The sequence below is a fragment of the Panthera leo genome, chromosome B1 (assembly GCF_018350215.1).
Source record: "Panthera leo isolate Ple1 chromosome B1, P.leo_Ple1_pat1.1, whole genome shotgun sequence".
In the NCBI taxonomy this organism is placed as follows: domain Eukaryota; kingdom Metazoa; phylum Chordata; class Mammalia; order Carnivora; family Felidae; genus Panthera; species Panthera leo.
Window position 1 is genome coordinate 149,878,018 of NC_056682.1, and position 27,527 is coordinate 149,905,544.

Below are 27,527 nucleotides of genomic sequence, written 5' to 3' on the forward strand. Positions count from 1 at the left end.
GGCCAGATTTTGCTCAGTAATTTGCAATGGTTTGATTTTTTTTTTTTTTAAGTGAAGCATTTATTTTATTGATGTAACTTACAATTACATCTCACAGTTCAATGAGTTTTTGCAAGTACATCGTATACCTAAGTAACCCACAAAATTTCTTCCACTTAATGTTCCTATTCTGTCCAGTTCCTGCCAGCCTGACTTCTATCTCTTGGGCCATTGTTCTGCTTATCATGGTAAAGAGGTTTTACTTGTTCTAGAACTTTATATACATGGACTCATAAAACTACTTACATTCAACACAGTATCTAGGATTCATCCACTGTGGTGGTTTGTCTATCGGTTGTTCATTCATGTTTTATTGCTTAGTAGTATTCCAGATGAGCATTGTTCCTTCTTTTTGTAATCTCTAGAAGAGTATACAAGATTGTTAACATTTCCTTCTTAAATGTTAAGAAAGAATTACCAGTAAAACCATCCAAGTCTGGACTTTTCTTTCTGGGGAGATTTTTAATTAGGGCTTTAACTTCAGTAGTAAGTATCAGAATATCCATATTTCTTACCTCTTTAATTTTGGTAAGTTTGGTTTTTGAAGAATTTGCCTATATCTAAATTTCAACTTGATTTGCATGAGATAATATTTTTTTCTTTCAAGAGCTTTCTTGAGATTTGATGTATCTTAAAATATTTAGAAGTTAATATAAAAATGCTTAGTGCAGGATCTGAAGCACAAGTTACACTATTAACAATTTTTTAATCTTTTTTTGGTCATTTTTTTGCTATTTATCAGTTTTGTTACTCTTTTAAAATAACCTTCGTTTCATTGATTTTTCTCGTGTTTCTATTCCATTCATTTTTGATCTGATTTTTATAATTCAGTACATTCTACTTTGGATTTTATTTTTTTTTCTACCTTCTTAAGGTGAATGTATTTAGATTTTTTATTTTAGAATTTTCTCCCTTTCTAATTCAGCCATTGAAAGCTGCACTTTGATATGTCATTTAATTCAAGACATTTAAAATTTTTTCTTGTTCTCATTGACCAGTGGGTTATTGGAAGTGCCTTTTATAATTACCAAATATTTGAGTTTCCCAGATTTGTTTTGCTGAACTAATTTGGAGATTTGCTAAGTTTTCCCACAGGTTTAGATTGTGCAGCCCTGTGATTTCTATTGTATCTATTCAGTTCTGCTGTTGAAATATGAAGGCATCCGTAGACAAAGTAAATGAAATAGATGTTGCGATAAAACTTTACATACAGAAATGCAATGATCTTCATTCAGCATGTGGGTGTGATTTGCTAGTCCCTGATGTGTACAGAAAACATATTTTGTATGCTTTCAGTCCTTTAACATTTATTGATACTCTTATGATCTGCAGTATGTTCTGTCTTTGAGAATGTTTCCTGTGTTAGAAATGTGTATTCCGTTGCTATTGGAATATTCTGTCTGTTGATTGTATGCTTTCAGTCCTTTAACATTTATTGATACTCTTATGATCTGCAGTATGTTCTGTCTTTGAGAATGTTTCCTGTGTTAGAAATGTGTATTCCGTTGCTATTGGAATATTCTGTTGATTAAGTCTTCTATATCCTTACTGATTTGTGTGTAGTTTTTCTTTCCATTACTGATTAGGAATATTGATACCTCTGATTCTACCTATTGAATATTTTCTTTTCTTCTCTGTCAATTTTCCCTTCATCTATTTTGAGACTATTGAGGTTCATTTTCATTTATTATTTTACTGTTGTGTTGACCTATTTATCATTATGAAATACCTTTTTTGGTAAGATTTTCCATTTTAAAGTTTATTTTGCCTGATGTTAGTATTGGTAATTACTTCAGCTGTCTCACATATACCATTTGATATATCTTCTGTCCTTTTACACTATTATGTCTTTGAATTTAAGACGTGTCTCTTTTAGAAAGCACATAGTTGGGAGTTTTAAAAATCCAGTCTAATAGTCTCTGCCTTTTTTTTTTTTTTTAACGTTTATTTATTATTGAGAGACACAGAGTGTGAGCAAGGGAGAGGTAGAGGGGGAGACACAGAATCTGAAGCAGGCTCCAGGCTCTGAGCTGTCAGCACAGAGCCTGATGTGGGGCTCAAACTCACAAACTGTGAGATCATGACCTGAGCTGAAGTCGGTAGCCCAACCAACTGAGCCACCCAGGCGCCCCTAATCTCTGCCTTTTAATTGGAATATTTAATCCACCCATTTAATGTAAACATTGGTAAGATTGGATTTATGTCTGCCATTTTGTTTTCTGTACTTCTTAAGGGTTTTTTGTTGTGTTTGTTATAACTTTGTTCCCTTTCTGCCTTATTTTGGTTTAGACAGTCTTTATAGTGTGCCATTTTAAATCTTCTGGATTTATATTTTGAATTATTTTAGTAGTTGCTGTAGAGATTTCTTTATTCATCTTAAATTTATTTCAGTCTCTGTGAGGTTACTACTAACCTCATTTCAGTAAAATTTAGCAATTTTGCATTGCTATCATTTTATTTCTTTCCCCTTTTAATTTATGCCATCATTATTATATAAATTACATTATGATATGCATATATTTGATTATGTGTATTTATGTGTTCCAAGAATTTGGTGTTATAATTATTGTTTTGAATGATACTCTTTTTTTTTTTTTTTTTAATACTTATTTTTAAGAGAGACAAAGTGCGAGCAGGGGAGGGTCAGAGAGAGAGGGAGATACAGAATCTGAAGCAGGTTCCTGCCTCTGAGTTGTCAGCACAGAGCCCGACACAGGGCTTGAACCTGAGCCTTAAGTCAGACGCCCAACTGACTAAGCCACCAAGGCGCTCCAATGAATGGTACTCTTTTAATTAAAAAAGAGAAAACATATATACAATCTTTTATATTTACTGTCCTTCATTCCTTCCTATGTATCTAACTTACCATGTGATGTTCTCTTAAGCCTGAACTTTAGTACCTCTTACAGGGTAAGTCTGTTAGCAACATATTCCCTTAATTTTTGTGTATCTGGGAGTGCTTTTATTTTGACTTCATTTCTGAATGATGGTTTCCCTTAATAGGTAATTTTAAGGTTACAGTTTGTTTTGTTCTAGCACATTGAGTTTGTTTTTCCATTGCTTTTTGTCCTCCACTTCTGACAAGAAGTCCATTGTTAAGTATATTGTTCTTTGTGATGTGTCATTTTTATGTGGCTCCTTTGAAGATTTTTTTGGTATTTTATCACTTTGTGGTGTTTCTAGATGCATTCTCTTTGTATTTATTCTGCTAGGGATTTGGTGAGCTGTTTATATCTGAATGTTAATGTTTTTTATCAAATTTGGGAAGTTTTGGGCTGTTACTCAGAAGTTTTTTACTTCTTTCTCTTTCCTCTCTCATTACATGTGTTTGTTTCTGATCTGTTCATTTTTTCAATCTTTTTTTCTTCTAATTCTTTGGATACTTTCTATTGATTGTCTTGAAATCAATGAGTCTTTGCTATCTCACATTTGCTGTTGAGCCCATCTAATGATTTTTATTTTTAATTTCAGTAATTATGTTTTTTAACTCTAGAATTTAAATTTGGTTATGTTTATTTTTTTATTTTTACATATAGATTTTCTTTTTTGTTGATTCACACACGCTTTAATTCTTTAAACATGTTTATTAATCTCTTATTCAAATATTTGTTAATCTAACATCTAGGTCCATGCAGACTCCATTACCATTAGCTACTGCTTTTTTCTCTTAGTATGTTTCATACTTTTCTGTTTTTTGCATGTCTAATAATTTTTGGTTGAAAATTGGTCATTTTAGGTAATATATTGTAGCAAGTCTTGATTATGTTTTATATTTAAGGTTTCTTCTTCTTCTTCTTCTTCTTCTTCCTCTTCCTCTTCCTCTTCCTCTTCCTCTTCCTCCTCCTCCTCCTCCTCCTCCTCCTCTTTCTCCTTCTCCTCCTTCTTTTTTTTTTTTTTTTTTTTTTTTTTTAAACTTAGGAGCATGCCTGGACTCAAACTATGGAATCTGTTGCCTCTGTGGTGTGGAGCTTTTGCTCTCTCTGCTCAATTTTTAAAATTCTTTCAGTTTTTATCCAGAATAAAACTACATCTTCTGTCTTTATATAGTATATATATAAATCAGGAAATGATGTAAACAGAGGTTAACATCAAACACTTTTGAGTCTATAGACTTTCTACCCTCTGCCCATTGCTTCCTGTGTGGGATGGGGGAGATACAGTGTTGCAGCCAGTTCTAAAGTCTTCATTGACTTTTACATTTTGTCATTCTTGGGTCTCTCCTACGCATGCATCATATTTGAGTTAGAATGTTTACAGAACTAATCATAGCCCTTCGTTCTTGTTTCCAAGATCATCTAAGTAAACTTCTGGCAGCTCTGCTGCTCTCCGAGAACTAGGACAGACACTTTTGGCTAGTAACTGCAGGTTTCCTGGTCCATTCCTGATTTCCCCCACTTTAACTGGCAAACTTGTATGTTTGCACTGCTGCACTGAATCAAGTCCATCATCTTACAGCAAAGTTGTTGATTTTTATAGTCTGCTACAACCTGTTAAAGCTATAATCTTTACTGACCAATTTAGGTAGGATGAGAACCTCACTCAAGAATCCCAGACTCCCAGCTTTTTTTTATCCAAAGCTCTAGCAATTTTCAGGAATAGTTCTCAACTTATTATTTACCTTTGGTTGATTTCCAGTGCCTTGAAATGATAGTTTTTTACCATTTTTGTTTGACTTCTTCATACTTGTATTACTGGAAATAACCTTTCGTTTGTCTTACTGAGTTTTTCTTCTTTTAAAGAATTTTATTTAGGAGGCTAAATAATAATAATTGTTATTAATTACTATTATTTAATGTTTGTTTATTTTAGAGAGAAAACACAAGCAGGGGAGGGGCAGAAAGAAGGGGAGACAGAGGATCTGTCAGCACAGAGCCCAGTATGGGGCTCGAGCTCACAAACTGAGATCATGACCTGAGCTGAGGTCAGACGCATAACCAACTGAGCCACCCAGGCACCCTGGAAGTTAAATTATTATTGATCAGCATGATCCTGTTGAGAATTTGTTTTAGTCTGTTAGGATAGTTTTAGATTGGTTGTTACTCTAGAGCAGTGATTCCCAACCAGGGGTGATTTTATGATTCAGTGGACATCTGGCAATGTCTGGAAACAGTTTTGATTGTTACAGTGAGTATGTGTGTGGATGCTACTGGCACTTAGTTTGTAGAGGCCAGGAAGGCTGGCAAACATCCTAAAATGAACACACCCCCTCCCACCCCCAACATGCATGCCAAATAATTATCTGTTTAAAAATGTCAGTAATGCTGAGGTTGTAAAACCATGCTCTAGAGACAGAGTAGCTTTCCTCAAGTGTGGCCTTTCTGTATCTAAAAGTAAAAGCCTGGGTTGTTCAGCAAGGGCTCTCTACCTTGGTTGGTGTCTATATTTTGCCACTTCTGTCAGCTCACAGCTCCTGGTAATCATCAGGCCTCACAAAGATATTTTGTTTGTTTGCTTTTAATAAAAATTGTGTATATTTAAAGTGTATGACATGGTGTTTTGACATATACAGTGAGATGAGTACTGCAGTCAACTAGCATGTCTGTCTTCTCACAGTTTCCATTGGTGTGTGTGTTTGTGTGTATAATGAGAGCATCTGGAGTCTACTCTTAGCAAATTTTCAGTATATCATTCTCTATTAACTGTTGTCATTATACTGCAAATTACATCTCTAGAATTTACTCATCCTACATAGCTGCGACTTTGTACCCTTTCAAAAACCATCTTCTGATTTCCTTCACTTCCCCATCCCCAGTAATCACTGTTCTACTCTTTTATGTGTTCTACTTTTCTATATATGTGTGTGTGTATATATATGTATGTGTATATATATATATATATATATATATATATATATATGTATGTGTATATATATATATATATATATATATGTATGTGTATATATATATATTTCACACATATAAGTGAGATATTTTCCAGAGGAGACCTATATATGTCTGTTTATATATGCCATTTATAGAAATTGCCAGCAGGTGTATGAAAAAATGCTCAAATCACTAATCATCAGGGAAATGCAAATCAAAACCACAATGAGTTATCACCTTACATCTATGAGGATGGCTATTATCAAAAGGATAAAACAGAAGTGTGGATGAGGAGGTGGAGAAAAGAGAACCCTTGTACACTGTTGGTAGGAATGTAAAGTGGGACAGCCTTTATGGCAAACAGCATGGAGTTTCTTCAAAAAGTTAAAAGTATCATGCAGTTCTATACTCTTCTGGATATATATCCAAAGGAAATGAATCAATACCTGGAAGAGCAATTTACACACCCGTGTTCATTATAGCACAATTCACCATAGTCAAGATATAGAAACAAACTGTCATCAGATGACTGGATAAAGAAATTGTGGCATATATACATACAATAGATGCTAGTCTTAAAAAAGGAGGTCATGCCACTTGCAACAACATGGATCAATCGGGACTATATTATGCAAAGTGAAGTAAGCTAGAAAGGGCTCACAGAATTTTGCTCTGCATATTTGCAATTTATTCAGTCAAATTCTAGGGCTATGATGGCTAATACAGTAGCCGCAAACCATATGTTCTAGCCATTTAAATTTAATGTCAACAAAATGTTTAGTTCCTTACTTATACTTGCCACATTTCAAGTACTCAGTAGCATGGTACTTACTGGTGGCTACATACCAGACAGCACATTAAATATTTCCATCATTGCGGAAAGTTCTATGGCACAACACTGTTCTTGGGCACCATGCAGATTTCTGAAGCTCTATTTCCTTTTTGATATCCCACTCTACAATTCCAGCTCTGTCAACAGCCCCATATAATCTGTTTTCTTTGACCAGTGAGGTCATTGCTCTGAATTCCACTCCCTGTGCTCAGTGTTGGAAAGTGCCCTTAGGAATGAAATCAGGTGACTGTGGAGTTAACTTTTTGCATCCTACACTGTTGGCCAATGCCTGCACATAGTTACTTCTTAACATGTTGCTAGTTTAGAGTTGTGCTGGGAAGATAAGTTTAATATCCATTAATCAATCATGGTCATCTCCCACAAAAGCTCATGATGCTTGTAATAATTTATTTTTATTGTCTGGTAGTGTTCCAGTTTTGTTATCCATTCACTTGCTGAATGGATGTACCTTTCATAAAATTTCCCCCAATGGTTACATGTTATGTAACTATTAATACAATGTCCAACACAAAATTTGCATGGGTAAAATGTGTGGGTATGGTTCCATTCATTTTATCATATGTAACCACTACTGCAATCCAGATACAAAGCTATCACTGCAAAGCTATCCTTTATATTGCCTCTTTATAGTCACATCAACTCCCCTCCTCCCCCCACCCTGCCTTCTAGTCTTAACCTCTGGCAAACACTCATTTATTCTTCATCTCTTTTTTTTTTTTAATTTTTTTTTAACGTTTATTTATTTTTGAGACAGAGACAGAGCATGAACAGGGGAGGAGCAGAGAGAGAGGGAGACACAGAATCTGAAACAGGCTCCAGGCTCTGAGCTGTCAGCACAGAGCCCGACGCGGGGCTCGAACCCACGGACCGTGAGATCATGACCTGAGCCAAAGTCGGATGCTTAACCGATCAAGCCACCCAGGCGCCCCTATTCTTCATCTCTTAATATTGCCACCTACAGAGTGTTACATCAAGGAATCATAGAGTATACAACCTTTGGCTTTTTTCACTCAACATAATGCCCTTGAAAGCCATCCAAGTTGTTGTACATACCAATAGTTCATTTCTTTTTATTGCCGAGTAGTGTTCTTTGGTATGGATGTGGTACAAGTAAAGATGGTATAGTATTGTGTACCTGTGTCTGTGTAAATTTACGTTTTTATTTTTCTGGAATAAATGTGCGGAAATACATATGGTAAGTTTTTTTAAGAAACTACTAAACTATTTTCCAGAGTGACTGTACTGTTTTACATTCCCACTATCAATATATGAGATAACCAGTTTCTTCGCATCCTCACCAGCATTTGCTATTGTCCCCTTTTTTTTAAAGCTGTTCTGTTAGTGATATCTCATTATAGTCTTTGTTTTTCTCTATTGATGTTGAACATCTTTTCATATGCTTATTTGTCATCCATATATCTTCTTCAGTGCAATGTCTGTCTCTTCATGTCTTTTAACGATTTTCAATTTGGATTTTTTAATGTTGAGGTTTGATCATTTAAAAATATATACACCTGGGGTGCCTGGGTGGCTCAGTTGGTTAAGTGTCTGACTTTGGCTCCAGTCATGATCTCACAGTTCATGAGTTCAAGCCCCGTGTCAGGCTCTGTGCTGACAGCTCAGAGCCTGGAGCTTGCTTCAGATTCTGTGTTTCCCTCTCTGCCCTTCCCCTGCTCATACTCTGTCTCTCTTTCTCTATAAAAAATAAACATTATAAATGTTTAAAAATATATATGCCTGAAACTAATACAATGTTATATGTCAATTATATCTCAATAAAATGGGAAAAATATATTTTAGATAGGAGTCGTGTGTTAGATATGTGGTTTGCAAATATTTTCTCCTAATCTGTGGGATGCCTTTTCATCATTTTAATGGGGTCTTTTGAAAAGCAAAGTTTTAATTTTGATGAAATCAAATTATGAATTTTTTTCTTTTATAGATCACGCTTTTAGTATCATTCAGGCACACTGATGTATTTTTAAGGTGTACAACTTGATATATAACATGTATACATTGTAAAATGATTATCAAAATCAAGTTAGCACATTACCTCACATAGTTACCATCTGGGGGATGTATGGTGAGAACACTTAGATCTACTCTCAGTAAATTTCAATTGTACAATACAATATTATTAATTATAACCATGCAGTACATTAGATCCCCAGATCTTATCTTATAACTGACATTCTGTACCCTTGACCAACATATCATTTTCCCCACCCCTCACCCCCTGGCTACCACCATTCTACTCTCTAGTTCTAGAGTTTGACTCTTTTAGATTCTACCTGTGAGATCATACAGTATTTGTCTTTCTGTTTCTGGTTTATTTCACTTAGCATAATGTGCTCCAGGTTCATGTTGTTGCAGATGGCAGGATTTTTTTTTTTTTAATACCTGAACGATATTCCATGTGTGTGTGTGTGTGTATGTGTGTGTGTGTACCATATTATTCTGTCCATTCATCCATCAGTGGATGCTTGGGTTATTTCAATATCCTGGCTATTGTGAATTATGCTACAACATACATGGGAGTGTAGATACCGCTTTGAGATCCTGATTTCATTTCCTTTGGCTATTATTCAGAAGAGGGATTACTGAATTGTATGGTAGTTTTGTTTTTATTTCTTTGGGAACCTCCATACTGTTTTCCATAAAAGCTGTATAGTTTTACATTCTTATCAACAGTGTACAAGGATTTCCTTTTCTTCATACTCTTGCTAACACTTGGCAATTTCTTGACTTGATAATAGCAATCCTGGTGGATGTGAGGTGATAACTCTGGCTACTTGCATTTCCCTGATGAGGGGTGATATTGAGAAAATATCTTTGAAAAAATAGATTTGAAAAAATATCTATTCAGTCCTCTTATGATTTTTAAATTGTATTTCTTTTCATGTTAATTTAACTTAATTTAGTTTTGCTATTGAGTTATAGGAGTTCTTTATATATTTTGGTTATTAACTCTTTTCAGATATATGATTTGTGAATACTTTTTCTGTAGGTTGCCTTTTATTTGTTGAATTTTTCCTCTGTTGTACAGGGCTTTTTAGGTTGATGTTGTCTCTTGTTTATTTTTGGTCTTGTTGCCTGTGCTTTTGGTGTGAAACCCCCAAAAAATCATTGCCAAGACTAATGTCAAGAAGATTTTTCCCTATGTTTTCTTCTAGAAGTTACAGAGTTTCGGGCCTTATGTTTAAGTCTTTATTTTGAGTTAATTTTTATGTATAGTGTAAGATAAGATCTTAACTCCATTATTTTGTATATGGATATACAGTTATCTCAAAACCATTTATTGAAGAGATCCCCTTTTCTCCATTGTTGGTATCCTTGTTAAGGATTAGTTGAATGTATATGCATGGGTTTATTTCTTGGCTTTCTATTCTGTTCCATTGGATTATGAGTCTATTTTTATGCAATATCATACTGTTTTCATTACTATAGCTTTTTAAGACAGTCTGAACTTAGTGTAAGGCCTCCAGCTTTGTTCTTTCCCAGGATTGTTTTGGCTATTTGAGGTCTTTGATAGTTCGATATGAATTTTAGGATTGTTGTTTCTATTTCTGTGAAAAATGCCATTGGAATTTTGGTAAGAATTGCATTGAATCTATAGATGACCTTGGGTAAGATAATCATTTCAACAATGCTAATTCTTCCAATCCATGAATAAGGAGTATCTTTCTATTTGTGTCTTCTTCAATATCTTTCATCCTGTGGCTAAGAGGGGCTATAGCTAGGTTATAGGACTATTTTAGGATCTACATCTGGACTGAATTTGGAAGTATATGCATGTGTGTGTGTGTTTATTTTTTCTCTTTTATAAGAGGGTTCTTATGAGAGGTTTAGGTTTTACATTTAAGTACTTTGGCCAGAATTATCAGAACAAAGCTTTGTCTCTGATTTTAAAAGTAACGTGTGATCAAAAAGAAAAAGGAAAGGACCAAGAATGAAAGAGGAGAGATCACAACACAGCAGAAATAAAAACAATAATAAGAGAATATTATGAGCAATTATATGCCAATAAAATGGGCAACCTGGAAGAAATGGACAAATTCCTACAAACATATATGCTACCAAAATTGAAACAGGAAGAAATAGAAAATTTGAACAGACCCATAACCAGTAAAGAAATCAAATTAGTAATTGAAAATATGCCAAAAAACAAGAGTCCAGGGCCAGATGGCTTTCCAAGGGAATTCTACCAAACATTTAAGGAAGAGTTGACACCTATTCCCTTGAAGCTGTTACAAAAAATAGAAATGGAAGGAAAACTTCCAAACTCTTTCTATGAAGCCAGCATTACCTTGAGTCTAAGACGAACACCCACTAAAAAAAGGAACTATAGACCAATTTCCCTGATGAACATGGATGCAAAAATCCTCAACAAGATGTTAGCCAACCAGATCCAACAATACATTAAAAAAGTTATTCACCATGACCAAGTGGGATTTATACCTGGGATGCAGGGCTCGTTCAATATCCGCAAAATAATCAACGTGATTAATCACATCAATAAAAGAAAGGACAAGAACCACATGATCCTCTCAATAGATGCAGAGAAAGCATTTGACAAAATACTGCATCCTTTCTTGATAAAAACCTTCAAGAAAGTAGGGATAGAAGGAGCATACCTCGAGATCATAAAAGCCATATATGAACACCCCAATGCTAATATCATCCTCAATGGGGAAAAGCTGAGAGCTTTCCCTCTAAGGTCAGGAACAAGACAGGGATGTCCACTCTTCCCACTGTTATTCAACATAGTATTGGAAGTCTTAGCCTCTGCAATCAGACAACACAAAGAAATAAAAGGCATCCAAATTGGCCAGGAGGTCACACTTTCACTCTGCAGATGACATGATACTCTATATGGAAAATCCTAAAGATTCCACCAAAAATCTGCTAGAACTGATCTGTGAATTTAGCAAAGTGACAGGATATAAAATCAATGCACAGAAATTGGTTGCATTCCTTTACAATAATGAAGCAACAGAAAGAGAAATCAAGGAATCAATCCCATTTACAATTGCACCAAAAACTGTAAAATACCTAGGACTAAATCTAACCAAAGAGGTGAAAAATCTATGCACTGAAAACTATAGAAAGCTTATGAAAGAATTTGAAGAAGACACAAAAATATGGAAAAATATCCATGCCCATGGATTGGAAGAACAAATATTGTTAAAATGTCGATACTACCCAAAGCAATCTACACATTCAATGCAATTCCTACCAAAATAACACCAGCATTCTTCACAGAGCTAGAACAAACAATCCTAAAATTTGCACGGAACCAGAAAAGACCCAGAATAACCAAAGCAATCTTGAAAAAGAAAACCAAAGCAGGAGGCATCACAATCCAGACTTCAAGCTGTATTACAAAGCTGTAATCATCAAGACAGTATGGTACTGGCACAAGAACAGACACTCAGATCAATGGAACAGAATACAGAACCCAGAAATGGACCCACAAACGTATGGCCAATTAATCTTTGACAAAGCAGGGAAGAATATTCAGTGGAGTAAAGACAGTCTCTTCAGCAAGTGGTGCTGGGAAAACTGGACAGTGACATGCAGAAGAATGAACGAATACCACTTTTTTACACCATACACAAAAATAAAATGGATGAAGGGCCTAAATGTAAGACAGGATGCCATCAAAATTCTTGAGGAGAAAGCAGGCAAAAACTTCTTTGATCTTGGCTGCAGCAACTTCTTACTCAACATGTCTCCAGAGGCAAGGGAAACAAAAGCAAAAATGAACTATTCATCAAAATAAAAAGCTTCTGTACAGTGAAGGAAACAATCAGCAAAACTAAAAGGCAACTGACAGAATGGGAGAAGATATTTGCAAAAGACATATCAGATAAAGGGTTAGTATCCAAAATCTATAAAGAACTTCTCAAACTCAACAAATGATCCATTGAAGAAATGGGCAAAAGACATGAATAGACACTTCTCCAAAGAAGACACCCAGATGGCCAACCAACACATGAAAAAATGCTCAACATCACTCATCATCAGGGAAATACAAATCAAAACCACACTGAGATATCACTGCATACCTGCCAGAATGGCTAACATTAACAACTCAGGCAACAACAGATGTTGGCGAGGATGTGGAGAAAGAGGATCTCTTTTGCACTGCTGGTGGGAATGCAAACTGGTGTAGCCGCTCTGGAAAACAGTGGAGAGTCCTCAAAAAATGGAAAATAGAACTACCCTATGACCAAGCAATTGCACTACTAGGTATTTATCCAAGGGATAAAGGTATGCTGTTTCGAAGGGGCACATGCACCCCAATGTTTATAGCAGCACTATCAACAATAGCCAAAGTATGGAAAGAGCTGAAATGTCCACTTATGGATGAATGGATAAAGAAGAGGTGGTATATATATACAATGGAGTATTACTCGGCAATCAAAAAGAATGAAATCTTGCCATTTGCAACTACGTGGATGTAGCTAGAGGGTATTATTGTAAGCAAAATCAGTCAGTCAGAGAAAGACAAATATCATATGACTTCACTCATATGAGGACTTTAAGACACAGAACAGATGAACACAAGGGAAAAGAAACAAAAATAATATAAAAACAGAGAGGGGGACAAAACATAAGAGACTCTAATATGGAGAAGAAACAGAGGGTTACTGGAGGGATTGTGGGAGGGGGATGGGCTAAATGGATAAGGGGCATTAAGGAATCTACCCTTGAAATCATTGTTGCACTATATGCTAACTAACTTGGATGTAAATTTAAAAAATATTAACAATAAATAAAATAACAGTAATGTACATTGTTGTACATTGTTAAGATACTGGTTTAAGATAGATAGTCTTAGGGGCACCTGGGTGACTCAGTTGGTTAAGCATCCAGCTTTGGCTCAGGTCATGATCTCATAGTTTGTGAGTTCCAGCCCCGCGTTGGGCTCTGTGCTGACAGCTCAGAGCCTGGATCCTGTTCCAGATTCTGTCTGGATTTCTCTCTGACCCTCCCCCGCTCACACTCTGTCACTGTCTCTCCCAAAAATAAATAAACATTAAAAAATTTTTTAAAAAGATAGATATTCTTAATATTCTTTGTAATGTTAAGGAATATTCTTCTGTTCTACTTTTTAAAGATTACGGAAGTGTGGCGCTAAATCTTATATCGTGTGAAGGTTCTTGACTTATATTAAGAAGTTTAATAGGTTAAAATTCACTGCATAGCAACATTAGGGTTAGTAGTTGGTATATGAAGTCGACAAACTCATTTCCTTCCCACCAAATCTTTTTGTGTTCCTTTGCCAAGGTTATGATGGTTAAAGATCAGAATGATCTCTAAGACTATGACAGTGGGCTTCTTTATACACACTCCTACTACTTCAATATTCCCAGGCTTCATATTATTCTGATATTCTTGGCCTTCTGGAACTCATAGTTCTTTTTTTGGCGCATCCTGATTATTCTGTAATCAGGCCATAACATGCAGAACATATACAAAAAGAAAAGAATAATAGTTTCCTTATTTGGCTATTGCCATATTTTTCCTCTAGTGGCCTCTTAAGAATAGGACATGATGGGGCGCCTGGGTGTCTCCACCTGTTAGGCGTCCAACTTCGGCTCAGGTCATAATCTTGCCTCCTGTGAGTTTGAGCCCCACATTGGGCTCTGCGCTGACAGCTTGTAGCCTGCTTTGGATTCTGTGTCTCTGTCTCTTTCTGCCCCTCCCCTGCTTGCACTCTCTCTCTCAAATAAATAAATGCTAAAAAAAAAAAAAAAAAAAAAAAATAGGGCACAACATGGCAAAAGTTTTTTTCTCAGCAATCAAGATACAGACTCTCTTCCCACATTGTCGTATAAAATCCATCAGAGTTAAAGGACTTAGACAAATAATCGTTATGGCAGGGTTAGGTTATGAAACTCTGAGCTACCATTGTGGTTGGATTTCTACCCAATGATAGATCAGCTTTTTAGATCAGACCTCTATGAGTGAATACTTTTTGATTTCCCTCAGAGAATCTTACACATCAGAAAATGTAGGTCACAAACCACTGATGCTGTTAGTATGAAGGATTTACGTAGTATAAGATATCTTATTAGTCTCTTAATATTTGAGCATTTTCTTCCTCTGGTAATTCTGGCAATTCCTTCCCACCAAATTTCCTAAAATCTTAGCACAAATATTTGCTAGTTAGAATATACTTTCCTAGCACAGAGTAGGCCTTCAAAAGCAATGTTTCATATGATTCAAATGTGGGTAATATAAAGAGCATATTTTTAGTAAAACTAGTTTTAATAATTTGTGCCAGATGTTGCTACAATTTAGTGGGGTTATAAAAACAATATTTTGATAAAGTATAATTTTAGGTGTTTTTTTAAATTTTTTTTTTAACATTTATTTATTTTTGAGATGGAGAGAGACAGAGCATGAATGGGGGAGGGTCAGAGAGAGAGGGAGACACAGAATCCAAAACAGGCTCCAGGCTCTGAGCAGTCAGCACAGAGCCCAATGCGGGGCTCGAACTCACATACCGCGAGATCGTGACCTGATCCCAAGTCGGACGCTTAACCGACTGAGCCACCCAGGTGCCCCAATTTTAGGTGTTTTTAAAAAAATTATGATTATGTGCTTAGTCATGTTGCCTGATGAGCCAGAAGGAGAGAAAATTTTAGATATCAGATTCTCACTCCAGTGAAGCAGATCAACCCTATCAAGATACCAAGGAATTATTAGTAGTCTGGAATAGGTAATTTAGCAAATGATACATACTGAACTTAAGAAGGATAGTTATTTTAATATTTTTGTCCTGCCATCTGCGTTTAATTACAATCCAATTGTAGCTCATAAACAGCTGCTTAATTCATTCAATGATCCAAAAGTATTTACTGGACACCTGCTATCTGATGATTAAATGATGCAACTAAAGGTTTTTGTAAACGATAAAGTGCTATAAGAATGCACGGTAATGGTATACAACTCAATAGCAAAAAACCCAAATCTGATTAAAAATGGGCAGAAGACATTTTAAAAATATATAAAATAAATAAATATATAAAATAAAATAAATATATAAAAATAGACATTTTTCCAAAGAAGACATACAACTGGTCAACAGGTACATGAACTCAACATCACCAACTATCAGAGAAATTCAAATAAAAACCACAATGAGATATCACCTCACACATGTTAGAATGGCTGTTATTGAAAAGATAAGAAATACATGTTGGCAAGGATGTGGAGAAAAGGGAACTCTTACATACTATTGGTCGGAATGTAAATTAGTTATCTACTATGAAAAATAGAATGGAGTTTTCTTTTAAAAAAAAATTAAAAATAGAACTACCACATGATCTAGCAGTTCTACTGCAGATATTTATCTGAAGAAAACAAAACCACTAACTTAAAAAGGTATGCACCCTCATATTCATTGCAGCATTATTTACAATAGCTAAGATATGGGGAACAAAGTAAATGTCCATTGATAGATGAATGGATAAAGAAAATGTGGTATATATATATAGATATAGATATATAGAATAGAATTCTATATCTATATCTATAGAATAGATATCTATATATCTATATCTATATATATATAATCTATATAGATTCTATCTATGTATCTATCTATCTATAGAGTAGAATTCAGCCCCCAAATAGAAGGAAATCTTACCATTTTCAACAAGAATGAACCTTAAGAGAAATATCACATTATCTCACTTAGAAGTGGAATCTAAAACAAAAACAATCAAAACCAGCCTCATAGATGCAGAGAACAGATCGGTGATTACCAGAGGTGGGGGATGAGAGGTCGGTGAATGAGTGGAAGGGGTCAAAAGGTAAAAATTTCCAGCTACAAAATAAGTCATGGGGACGTGTGTACAGCATGGTAACTATAGTTAATACTGTATTGCACAGTTGAAAGTTGTTAACAGATGTTTATAAAGTCCTCATTGCAAGAAAAAAATAAAAAAAAACTTTTATGTTTATTTTTGAGAGAGAAAGAGAGACAGAGCATAAGCAGGGGAGGGGCAGAGAGAGAGGGAGACACAGAAACAGAAGCAGGCTCTAGGCTCCCAGCTGTCAGCACAGAGCCTGACACGGTGCTCTAACTCACGAACTGAGAGATCATGACCTGAGCCAAAGTTGGCCGCTCAACCTACTGAGCCACCCAGGTGCCCCCCCCAAAAAATAATAATAATGTATGTTGACAGGTGTTAATTAGATTAATTGTGGTGATCACTTTGTTTTATATATATATATATATATATATATATATATATATATATATATATATATAAAACATAGATACATACATGTATGTATGTATAACAGTGATATAACTTGGTGTTTGTTCATTTATCAACTGTAACAAATATAAAACACTAATGCAAGACATTAATAATAGAAGAAACTTCTGTCAGAAGAGGGGGCATGTAGGAATTTTTTGTACTTTAAACTCAATTTTTCTGTATACCTAAAACCACTCTAAAGAATAAAGTCTCTTCATGATGATGATAAGAAGCAGCAACAAGGAATTTTGTTGTTGCTATTGAATACAAGGCAAAGTATCTGAATATTATCTAACTTTAATCATGCCTACTGGTTAAAAGAGTATTGTTAAGAAACTAAAAGTTTCCTAATTCAAGATAATAGACTAAGCACCACACATTCCACCACCCCCCACCCCCCAGAATGGAGGAGATACTTGAGCAGTTCCAGGTTTAGGTACTGGATCCTGAGAAAAAAGTAGAACACAGCTTGGATCCCCCAAAATAGATACAGATGAAAATTAAAAGAATAGGTGGCTGCATTTATGGGTTAAAATGCTAAATACTCTGTGTCCTTATTTTTTCAAATGGCAGCTCTGTCTGACTGTTGGTTGGTTCCAAGGCTACACCCTGAAGGGAAGCTTGCTATTGACAAGTGTCCCTTCCTCTACATGGAGGCTACTATCCTCCTCAAATGAAAGGATTATTAGGGAGAAAGAACAACCAAACTGCAGAAGAAAACCACACAGCAGTAAAAAAAATTGGCATGAAAAAGATCAGGATGAACTGGCCCAACAACCAACAAGAGAGAAAACAATTCCGGTAAGAGAAAAAAATCTAAAAAAAGAAAAATTCTAGTTAGTATCTTTGGAAGTATTAAAGAAGAAATTGGATCCACAAAATAAGCATCAGTGTTGTTGAAAAAAAAAACCTGCCAGGGAATAAAAAAGAGTTATTAGTAATTTAAATATTCTGTAGGCATGCTAAATACTAAAAAGGACATGGTTGAAAAACCAATCAGCAATCTGAAAGACAGAGATAATAAGAGAAATATACAGAAAAGTTAAGGGACATGGTAGATAGATTTAGCAGGTACAGCATTTGTAGGAATTCCATTAAGAAGGAACAGACTGGAAAGGAGAAAAATAATGGCAGACAATTTTCCTGAGTTAAAGAAAGAAAAGTTTTCATACTGAAAGAATCTGCTAAGAGCCAAGAAGAAAAGAATTTGAAAAGATGCACCTAGAAACATTTTGACAACATTTTCTGATCTCTTAAGGATAATAAAGGAAATTCTAGAAGCTTTCAGAGAGAAATAGAACAAGAGCCTTACAAAGGAATAAGAATCAATTTCAGACATCTCATCAACAATAGTGGGCTGGTAAGAAAAGGAAAATTTCTTCCAAGCCTGAGATATAATGATTTTGAACTTAGAATCTATACATAGCCATGTAATCAAGTGAAGGTAAGATTGATTGTTAAAATGAAAACATTAAAAAAGTTTGTGACCATTAGACATCATATGAAGAAACTTGAGAATGCACTCCAGAAAAGAAGTGTTTTTTTTACAGATGAACTCAGAAGATACTGGAAATAGTAAGGAATGGTAGGCCCCAAGAGATACATTTCTTTAGCCTTTACTGTAACTTGATTCTATACTGAAAAGTGTAATATTCATTAAAATTATATTGTGAAGGCTATTTGTTTTAGCTTTAAAATAAACGTAATGTAGAAGGCCCAGAGATGTAATTTTAGTTACAGATCATAGTGTAAGCTATCCTTAACATTGCAAGAAATTATATCATTAATAATACAATTTCTGGGTGCCTGGGTGGCTGGCTCAGTCGGTTAAATGTTCAACTTTGGCTCAGGTCATGATCTCACAATTCATGAGTTTGAGCCCTGCATTGGGCTCTGTGCTGACAGCTCAGAGACTGGAGCCTGCTTCAGAGTCTGTATCTCCCTCTCTCTCTGCCCCTCCCCTGTTAGCACTCTGTCTTTCTCAAAAATAAATAAACCTTAAAAACATTTTTTAAAAAATAATAATAATACAATTTCAGTTTATAACTTACAAATTCTCATTAAACCCATGGGTTCTGTATGACTTTCCCCTAGGGCCTGTGTTGGGTAGACAATAGCCAAGAGTCATCCACCCAGATTGCTTCATCTCTAGCCAGATAAATGTTGAATCTGTATTTTGAGCTTTTACTTCACTCTTGGACTCTAGTCTATATTTCACACTGCCAGTTGAATGTCTTGCTCTGGATGCCTACTAAAATCTCAAACTCAACATGTCCCAGTCTGAATCCATCATGCGTGGTTAAAAGCCCAACAAGATTTTCCTTATGACTGCCCTACCTGTAATTAACATTACCTAAACTACTTAGGCTTGCAACCTTAGTCTTTCCAGATGCTTCCTTTCTTTCATCCTCTTATATATGATTATTATAAAATTCTGCAGTTCTGTTTTGTCATGTATTTCAAATGACAAATAGGCCCTTTATATCCAGCCTTATCCTAGCCTTGTTTTCTGCCTAGACTGTTGCATCAGCCTCCCAAACCTGTCTCCTGCCTTGTCTGTAATATCTCCTTTATTATAGCCATGTTACCGATAGCTACTAGATTAATCATCCTAAGACATAGACATAATTTGGTTATTCCCTTGCTCAAAAATTTTCAGGGCCATTTAATAGTGTCCTACCACCTTTTGCAATGGTTCTCACGTTTCAGTGTGACAAACAACACCCATGGAGCTAGCTACAAATGCATGCTCTGGAGACCCACTGGTAGAGATTCTGACTTATTTAATCATGAATAAGGCTCAAGAAACTGCATTTTTAACAAACATCTCAGGTGAATTGTTGAAATGCACTGGTTTTTTATATCCAAATTCTTTAGCTTTATAATAATCTTCAATAATTGGTTTCTAGAATACTCTTGTTTTTATTTATTACCTCTATACACATATACATGCTTCAATGAAATGATATTATCTCAAGTTCTCCAAACACCAACATTTTCAGACTTCATTGATTTTCTTAATCTTTTATCTCCAGCTAGAATATACTGCCTATGAATTGCTGCTGGTCTCATTGTTAGGGGGTCTGTTTGAATATCACCCCCTCAATGGAACGTTCCCCACCCCCTGACCAGATGTGAGCTCTCCTTTCTCTAAATTTCCATAGTAACGTGACAGCGTATCCCTGCATGAGATTAGACTTTGGGATTTTTTTGAATCTTAGTGAACAAAGACTGAAGGAAAAAAAAAAAGTAAAGTCAAGGTTGGTGTTCTATATCCTAAAAGGCAGAGTTTTAGATTTATCTTTAAGGCAAAATTCACTTTGTTCTGGAACATCAGATGGGCTCAATGAAACACCAGCCATGTATCCAGACAGTGCTTACATTACAACCCATGTAGCATTTCCTAAAAGAGTAGTTAGTTCTTGATCGTAGAGAAAATTATGAATATGTTCAGATTTTAGTGTGATATATAAAAAATAAATGGCAAGTGGATCAGTTTGCTATGACTGTGATAACAAAGTACCACAGACTGGGCAGCTTAAAGAAGAGAAATTAATTTTCTCACAGGTCTGGAGGCAAAAAGATCAATGTGTCAACAGGGTTGATTTTTTCTCTTGGCTTGTAGATGGGGTCTTTGTGTCTTCATATGGTCTTTCCTCTGTGTGTGTATCTGTGTCCAAATTCCTCTTTGTAATAAGGATGCTAGTTATATTTGGTTAGAGCCCACTCTTTTGACCCCATTTTAATTTAATTACCTCTTTAAAGGTTTATTTTCAAATACAGTCACATTCTGAGGTATTGGGGGTCAGGGCTTCAATAGATGAACTTTTCAGGGACACAATTCAGCCCACAAAAGTGATTACAAGATAGTATCATTTCATACTGGTTAATACTTATTTAGAGGAAATAAATTCAAAACAGGATTTGGAATGAGAGATCAGCAAAAACAGTTTTGATGACACTGAAAATGCCATTAATTGTATTGAATTTTATTATTTAAATTAACTCCTTCAAGTATGTATTTCAGCAATATATTCATTATCTTTATTAGTCTATATCATCTGGGGACCAAAAATGTCACAATTTTTAATACTAAACTCTTCAGAATATCTAAAAAAGAAAAAAATCATGAAGTGTTGTCTCTTTTCCACTACTTGATTTTCCTCCCTTTTTAGTTATATAATTAAACACTTAAAATCATATCAAAATATTATAACAGAATATAATTAACATTTCCAGTGTTGAGACCCAGAAAGACATGCCTTGCTAAGGTCACAGAGTTAGAAAGGGGAAGATTTGGGACTTTGAATCCAAATCTCTCTGAGGCCTATTCCCTTCATAAGTGTACAGGGTGCATAGTGTCCCCTAAATTCATGTCCACTTGGAACCTCAGGATTGATCTCATTTGGAAATAAGATCTTTGCATATGTAATTAAGTTAAGGATTGTGGGGCACCTGGGTGTCTCAGTTAAGCATCCCACTCTTGATTTTGGCTCAGGTCATGATCTCATGCTTTGTAAGATCGAGCCAGGGTCAGGCTCTGAGCTATCTCTCTCTGCCCCTCCTCTGCTTATTCTCTCTCTCTCTCAAAATAAATAAATAAACTTTTAAAAAGTTAAGGATTGAGATGGGAGCATAGTGGATTAGGGTGGGCCCTAAACCCAATGTTAGTGTCTTTCTAAAAGATAGAAAATGACACCCACGCCACATAAAGATGGAGGCATAGATTGGAGTTACGCTAGGGAGGCTAAAGAAAGGATGTCAACAGCTACCACAGGCTGGAAAAGGCCAAGAGAGATGCTCCCCTAGAGCCTTCAGTGGGAGTGTGGCCCTGCTGACACCTTGATTTCAGACTTCTAGCCACTTAGAACAGTGAGAGTACATTTCTGTTGTTTTAAATCACCAAGTTTGCAGTGATTTGCTGCAGCAGCCCTGTGGACAGTTACCCAATCCCACTGCTTTCAGTTCTTTTGGGTATATACATCAGCGTGGAATGTCTGTGTTATTGGAAATTTTATGTTTAACTTTTTGAGAAACGACTAAATTGTTTTCCACAGCAGACACACCATTTTACATTTTTACATTCCCAGCAGCAATGCACTAGGGTTCCAATTTGTCTATGTCCTTGCCAGCACTTTTTATCTTCTGTATTTTTAAAAATTATAGCCATCCAAGTAGATGTGAAGTGGTATCATTGATGTTTTCTTAGTCGTCTTTTTGCATTAAAACAATTAATGAATTGCAATTGGGCAACAGAGTTAAAGTAACTTTTTGGTAACCAATGGATTTTTTATGATCAAGGTTAAGGTGATTTGTAAGATACCTTTGTTTATCAAAATATCAGCTGCTGCATCTCCACTGACTCACTGAGAAATCACACATCCAGACTTCCCACCATGTTAGAAATGTGTTCTCCCACTGGTGTTTCACTCTAACCCCACTGATGCTGCTATACCTCTAATTCCACAGGGTGCTCCAATAATAAGAAAGCACTGAAATGTCCAGTCACTTTTACTTCCAGGTGACCCCCACCCAATTCTAGCAGAAAGAAAAAAATATTGGCTGATGTTATTGGGAGGATATTGTAGCAGTTCACTAGAAGGAAAAACTGCAGGAAGTAGAGACTCGGGACTAGAAACTGAGATTCAGCTCTGAGAAGAGAGCATTCTGGGTCTTTCTTTCTCTCTCTATGTACATCTTTCAATCTCTCCTACTGAAAAATAGGTAGATGGCCTGTTCTAGTTTTATACTCTTTCACATGCTGTGTTTTCTTTGGTATCTCTATCAGAAAAATGCTGGAGATTATTCTGATTCACCTCACTCCCTGTGACCCCGCATTGCTGTGGTGGAAGATGGCTTTGAGTAATAGTGGGATGGTTAGTTTTATGTGTCAACCTGACTAGGCTAAGGGATATGTAGATAGCTAGTATAATATTATTTCTGGTATGCCTGTGAGGGTGTTTCTGGAAGAGATTAGCATTTGAGTGATGAACTAAGTAAAACAGATGGTCCTCTCCAGAGTGGGTGGGCATGTTTAGAGGTCCAGATAGAACAAAAAGGCTAAGGAAGGACAAATTCTCTTTCTCTCTCTGCTTGAGCTGAGACATCCATCTTCTCCTGCCCTTGGACTCTGGGGCACCTGGTTCTCAGGATTTTGGATTCAGATTGTGACTTTACACCATTAGCTTCCTGATTCTCAAGACTTCAGACTTGGAATGACACACCACTGGCTTTCCTGGTTCTCCACCTTGCAGATAGCTGATTGTGGCACTTCTCAGTCTCTGTCATTGTAAGAGCCAATTCCTATAATAAATATCTATATCTCTACATATATCCTATGTATCCTATATATATATCTCTATATGTTATGTTGCTCTGGAGAACCCTAACACAAATAGTGTGGAAGAAAGTACATGGGGAGAGAACAACACTTGGATTAAAGTTGTCTTATTCTGGGTGGCTTAAACAACCATAGTCTGGGTGGCTTACACAACAGAAATTTATTCCTCACAGTTCTGGAGGTAAGAAGTCCAAGATTAATGCATTAGCAGATTCGGTATCTGGTGAGGTCCCACCTCCTGGTTTGCAGCAGAGTTCTGCTTACTGTGACCTCACATAGAAAGGGAATGGAGGAGGGAAGGAATCTCCCTTCTGTCTCTTTATATAAGGGCACTAATTCCATCATGGTGGCTCCACTCATGACTTAATTACTTCCCAAAGGCCTCACTTCCAAATACCAACACATTGAGAATTAGGATTTCAATGTATGAGTTTTGAAGGCATACAAACATTCATTCTACAACAAAGTAGACATCACGAAAACTATCCTTCAACAAACATCATTAATAATATTGAAAGACTTGGGGCGCCTGGGTGGCTCAGTCGGTTGAGTGTCCGACTTCAGCTCAGGTCATGATCTCACGGCCCGTGAGTTCGAGCCCCACGTGGGGCTCTGTGCTGATAGCTTGGAGCCTGGAGCCTACTTTGGATTCTGTGTCTCCCTCTCTCTCTGCTCCTAACCCACTCGCATTCTGTCTCTGTCTGTCTCAAAAATAAATAAATATTTTAAAAAAATTAATAAAAGTAAAAGACTCGTAGAATGGGAGAAAATATTTGCAAACTGTAAGTCTGATAAGAGATTGGTATCTTTGGGGCTCCTGGATTACTCAGTCGATTAAGTATCCAACTTTGGCTCGGGTCATGATCTTGTGGTTCGTGAGTTCGAGTCCTGAATTGCGTGAACTGGAGCCCTGCTTTGGGCTCTGCGTTGACCAGAGCCTGCGTGGGATTCTCTCTCTCTCCCTCTGTCTCTGCCCCTCACTCACTTGTGCCCTCTCTCTCTCTCTCTCAAAAATAAATTAAAAAAAATAGAGACCCTTGTATATCTGATATATAAAGCACTTCTACAATTAAATAATAAAGAAACAAATAATCCAATTTTAAAATGGGCAAATAATTTGAAAAGATATTTCACCAAAGATTTGTACAAATGGCCAATAATCACATGAAAAGATGCTCAACATCATTAACCATTAAAGAAATTTGAATTGAGACCGTAGTGATATATCATAACCATTCAAGATGGCTAGTATAAAAAAACACAGATAAAGACAAGTCTTGGAAAGGATGTGGAGAAATCAGAACCCTCATGGAATGCTGGTGGGGATGAAAAACAGTGCAGCTGCCTGGAACATGGTCTAATAGGTCTTTAAATAGTTAAACCTATGTTATCACATGATCCAGCAATCACACTTCTGGATATATACCCAAGAAAAATGAAAATATGTATTCATGCAAAAAGTTGTATGCAGATGTTCATAGCAGCAATATTCATAATAACTCCAAAGTGGAAACAAACCCAACTCTATCAACGGATGAGTGGGTATGTGAAATCTGGATATCTGTACAGTGGGGTATTATTTGGCCATAAACATGATGCTGATACATGCTACACTTGGATAAACCTTGAAAACATTATGCTAAGGGAGTGAAGCCTGTCACAAAAGACCACATTATTTTGTTTATATAAAAAGTTTAGAATAGGTAAATCTATGAGACAGAAACTTTATGCATGGTTGCCTAGTGCTGGTGGGGAAAGAGGAATTGGAGAATGATGTGTAAAGAAGGGTGGTGATTTTCTTTACACAGGGATTGAAAATGTTCTAAAATCTATAGTGGTGATGATGCCTGATGCACAACTCTGTGAATGTACTAAGAATTAGTGAGTTTTGCACTTTGAATGAACTGTATGCACGTGAATTTTATCTCAAAAGAACTATTTTTTAAAAAAGTACCATGGCTGTCTGGAGGAAGAGCACTTATGTTTGAGCTGTGAGCTGAACCAGCCACTTTTTTCGCGGAACATCATTTTTACCTGAGTGACTGACAGAGGCTATTGTTATTCAGACTTAGGTATTGGGCGGACATGTTTTTAAACTTAATTAAATGAGTCTGTAAAAACAAGGAAACTGAGAATATGTGTGTCCAATAATAAATTTGAGCTTTCAGGTGAGAATTAGAATTTTCTTTGAAGACTTGGAGACTTGTATCTGCCAGCTTGTATCCGTCATCTGCTGTAAACTGCTTCCTAAATAAACATGAGTTTTTGATATGCTAGAGTGAAATGTGCTAACACTGGAAGATCTGTGTAACTCAGTGAACCAATATGTTTAAATGAGCCACGTGTGATGCAAAATCATATATGGATAAAAGATCCATTCAGAGTATAAGAGAAACCAATGGAGTTTAATATAATGGAGTTCAGAAAGTTCGATAATGTGACATTTCAGATGTAACATTGCAACTAACACTTAAGATTCTACCACTTGCCAAGTTTTCTCATAGTATCAAAGAAGAATATACACTATAATCTGAAAAGGTTATTAAAGTACCCCTCCCTTTTCCAAACACCTATCTGTGTGACCAGATTTTCTTGGTGTATTTCAACCAAAACAACATATTGCGGCACACTGAATGCAGACCCAGAGGTGAGAATCCGGCTGTCTTCTATTGTTATGGATGCATGTTTGTGTCTCCCTAAAATTCATATGTTGAAACCCCAGTCCCCAATTTGATGGTATATGGAGTCTTTAGGAAGTAATTAGCTTATGAAGGTGGAGCCCACATGATGGGATTAGTGCCCTTATAAGAACAGACAGGACAGTGTTCTCTCTCTCTGCCCCCTCTTCCTTCTTCCTTCCCTCCCTGCTAAGTGAGACACAGTAAGCAGGTCTTCAATCATCTGCAGACCAAGGTTAGGTCACAAGACACTGAATCCGCTGACTACTGATGTAGCCTTGGACTTCCCAGCCTCCAGAACTGTGAAAAATAAATTTCTATTGTTTAAGTCACCCAGTCTATGGTAGTTTTGTTAGAGCAGCAGAACAAAGACATCTATTAAGTAGATATAGATTTGCAAAAACATGAAATAATGACACGCTTTCTGAAAATGTGTTTTTTTCCTTATGAAATACTATGTATTATGTTAACATGTAACAGGTTTATTGCTACTTAAAAAATAATTTAAATAATTCGGAAATAAACACTTAAAAATTATCCATTTTAATTGTTAATACATCAAATTTTAATAGATACAATCCACACAAAAGCTCTTTGGGGTCCTCAAATTTTTCAAGAGTGTAAAAGGACCCTGAGACCAAGGTATTGAGGAGAGAGAATACAGGCTATATCAAGGCATGTATTACACAGAAGGGGAGAGGTGCTCCCCCCCCCCCCTTTTTTTTCAGCTCAGGCAGGAGCCTGCATGGGGAAGAGAGGGTAGAGTTGCAGAATGGAGGTAGGTGTAGGGCCTACTCCCTGTCCCCACCTCAAGGTATAAACCTTGGATTGGGGGGAAGAGAAGTTTGGGCAATTGCAAAGCAGAGTATCTTTGTGGCTGGTTTTCCATCAGAGAATCTGGGTAGAGAGGTCCTGCAGTCCTCCCCCAGTGTGAAGTGGTTGTGGGGGATTTACCCTACTTGATTCCCTGAGGCCTATGAGTGGCGTGAAGGGGACGAAGATGGTTCCTATGTCCTTCTGGGGTATGTGGGATGTGTCCAGAAGTGTAGGACTACGTTGCTTGCAGGTAGATAGCTCAACGCTGGAGGCTCATGGGGGTCATGGGAAAGTCACAGAGGTCAATGAGGGTCAGGGCAAAAGCCAGTCACAGTGGTGGAGGAGACCACCGATGTGGGCAGTGTTGACAGAATAGTCAGCACTCAGATCCTTCAGCTGAAAAAGGCTGAAAGAAGGATGCTCACAAGTGAGACCCAGGCGAGGTATTAGGATACCTCAGAGATCAACATGGGCGGAGATGCCCCTCCTTCATTACCTAAGCTGACCCTCTACTCTGAGAGGCGGAAAACCCTCTGAGAGAACCAGAGACCAAACTAAATTGGAAGAGAGGCTTTTGTTTTTGTTTTTAATATAGAAGTTACGATGAATGGGCAATTTTTCCTGCTGTTGAGTGGAAATGAAGGCCTTTGAGGAAGTTAAGCTTATTTATAAAAGAATTAAAAAAAATTACATCTGAGT

At 36.4% G+C, this 27,527-nt stretch overlaps 1 long non-coding RNA gene across 1 annotated transcript; it reads right to left on the reverse strand.

The window, feature by feature from the left end:
• Window positions 1-35: 35 nt before the first annotated feature.
• LOC122217128 lies at window positions 36-23,583 on the reverse strand. Its single transcript, XR_006201296.1, has 2 exons — window positions 23,506-23,583; window positions 36-400 (listed from the first exon to the last, which is right to left on the reverse strand). It is a non-coding gene; the product is annotated as an uncharacterized LOC122217128 (long non-coding RNA).
• Window positions 23,584-27,527: the final 3,944 nt, after the last annotated feature.